The sequence below is a fragment of the Eucyclogobius newberryi genome, unplaced genomic scaffold, assembly GCF_026437365.1.
Source record: "Eucyclogobius newberryi isolate DKJ021-1_F unplaced genomic scaffold, fEucNew1.0.hap1 SCAF_316, whole genome shotgun sequence".
Lineage (NCBI taxonomy): Eukaryota > Metazoa > Chordata > Actinopteri > Gobiiformes > Gobiidae > Eucyclogobius > Eucyclogobius newberryi.
The window spans coordinates 52501-55000 of record NW_027315964.1 but is presented as its reverse complement, the minus strand read 5'-3'; positions in this window follow the sequence as shown (position 1 = coordinate 55000).

The following is a 2500-nucleotide window of genomic DNA, read 5'->3' as shown; positions in this document are numbered from 1 at the left end:
CCAGGGGCTCCAGGGGGTGCTCGGTGGGGGCCATGCCCAGCCAGAGTGTCCCTTCCCCGGGGTGAGTCTGGAGGAGTGGGGGGTGGCTCTGGAGGTGCTCCGGGGGCTCCAGGGGGTGCTTGGTGGAGACCATGCCCAGCCAGAGTGGCCCTCCCCCGGGGTGAGTCTGGGGAGAGTGGGGGGTGGCTCTGGAGGGCCTCCGGGGGTTCCAGGGGCTCCAGGGGGTGCTTGGTGGAGGCCATGCCCAGCCAGAGTGTCCCTTCCCCGGGGTGAGTCTGGAGGAGTGGGGGGTGGCTCTGGAGGTGCTCCGGGGGCTCCAGGGGGTGCTTGGTGGAGACCATGCCCAGCCAGAGTGGCCCTCCCCCGGGGTGAGTCTGGGGAGAGTGGGGGGTGGCTCTGGAGGGCCTCCGGGGGTTCCAGGGGCTCCAGGGGGTGCTTGGTGGAGGCCATGCCCAGCCAGAGTGTCCCTTCCCCGGGGTGAGTCTGGGGTGAGTGGGGGGTGGCTCTGGGGGTGCTCCGGGGGCTCCAGGGGGTGGTCGGCGGAGGCCATGCCCAGCCAGAGTGTCCCTTCCCCGGGGTGAGTCTGGGGAGAGTGGGGGGTGGCTCTGGGGGTGCTCCGGGGGCTCCAGGGGGTGCTTGGTGGAGACCATGCCCAGCCAGAGTGTCCCTTCCCCGGGGTGAGTCTGGAGGAGTGGGGGGTGGCCCTGGAGGTGCTCCGGGGGCTCCAGGGGCTCCAGGGGGTGCTCGGTGGGGGCCATGCCCAGCCAGAGTGTCCCTTCCCCGGGGTGAGTCTGGAGGAGTGGGGGGTGGCTCTGGAGGTGCTCCGGGGGCTCCAGGGGGTGCTTGGTGGAGACCATGCCCAGCCAGAGTGGCCCTCCCCCGGGGTGAGTCTGGGGAGAGTGGGGGGTGGCTCTGGAGGGCCTCCGGGGGTTCCAGGGGCTCCAGGGGGTGCTTGGTGGAGGCCATGCCCAGCCAGAGTGTCCCTTCCCCGGGGTGAGTCTGGGGTGAGTGGGGGGTGGCTCTGGGGGTGCTCCGGGGGCTCCAGGGGGTGCTCGGCGGAGGCCATGCCCAGCCAGAGTGGCCCTTCCCCGGGGTGAGTCTGGGGAGAGTGGGGGGTGGCTCTGGGGGTGCTCCGGGGGCTCCAGGGGGTGCTTGGTGGAGACCATGCCCAGCCAGAGTGGCCCTTCCCCGGGCAGAGTCTGGGGAGAGTGGGGGGTGGCTCTGGAGGTGCTCCGGGGGCTCCAGGGGTTCCAGGGGGTGCTCAGTGGGGGCCATGCCCAGGCAGAGTGTCCCTTCCCCGGGGTGAGTCTGGAGGAGTGGGGGGTGGCTCTGGAGGTGCTCCGGGGGCTCCAGGGGGTGCTTGGTGGAGACCATGCCCAGCCAGAGTGTCCCTTCCCCGGGGTGAGTCTGGGGAGAGTGGGGGGTGGCTCTGGGGGTGCTCCGGGGGCTCCAGGGGGTGCTTGGTGGAGACCATGCCCAGCCAGAGTGGCCCTTCCCCGGGGTGAGTCTGGGGAGAGTGGGGGGTGGCTCTGGAGGGCCTCCGGGGGTTCCAGGGGTTCCAGGGGGTGCTCGGTGGAGGCCATGCCCAGCCAGAGTGGCCCTTCCCCGGGCAGAGTCTGGGGAGAGTGGGGGGTGGCTCTGGAGGTGCTCCGGGGGCTCCAGGGGCTGCTTGGTGGAGACCATGCCCAGCCAGAGTGGCCCTTCCCCCGGGTGAGTCTGGGGACAGTGGGGGGTGGCTCTGGAGGGCCTCCGGGGGCTCCAGTGGCTCCAGGGGGTGCTCAGCGGAGGCCATGCCCAGCCAGAGTGGCCCTTCCCCGGCCTCATATGCGGCAGAGTGCGGGGTGAGCAAAATGGGTTAAAATGGGTTAAAATGTGAAAAAAAAAAAAAAAAAAAAAAAAAAAAACACCAAAATGAGCAAAATGAAATAATCCCCCATCATCAGTGCACTGTTTGACCCCTGAAAAGCACTCCCCTGGGGCCTGGAGGTGATCTGACCATCAGAGTATAGCACCCTATGCCCCTGAGGGACTTAGAGTAAAAACCGAAATAGTACACTATTCCCGAAAAGACTCTGTCGTTTTTCGGCAATAGTACACTATACCCATCGACTCTGTCGTTTTTCCGGGCCGTAGTACGAAGTTGTGAGCAAAAGGGGTGAAAATGGGTTAAAATGTGAAAAAACACCAAAATGAGCAAAATGAAATAATCCCCCATCATCAGTGCACTGTTTGACCCCAGAAAAGCACTCCCCTGGGGCCTGGAGGTGATCTGACCATCATAGTATAGCACCCCATGCCCCTGAGGGACTTAGAGTAAAAACCGAAATAGTACACTATTCCCGAAAAGACTCTGTCGTTTTTCGGCAATAGTACACTATACCCATCGACTCTGTCGTTTTTCCGGGCCGTAGTACGAAGTTGTGAGCAAAAGGGGTGAAAATGGGTTACGCCGGACACGTTGGAAGCGAGGCCGAGACGCCCCGTCTCACCCAGGTGCTCT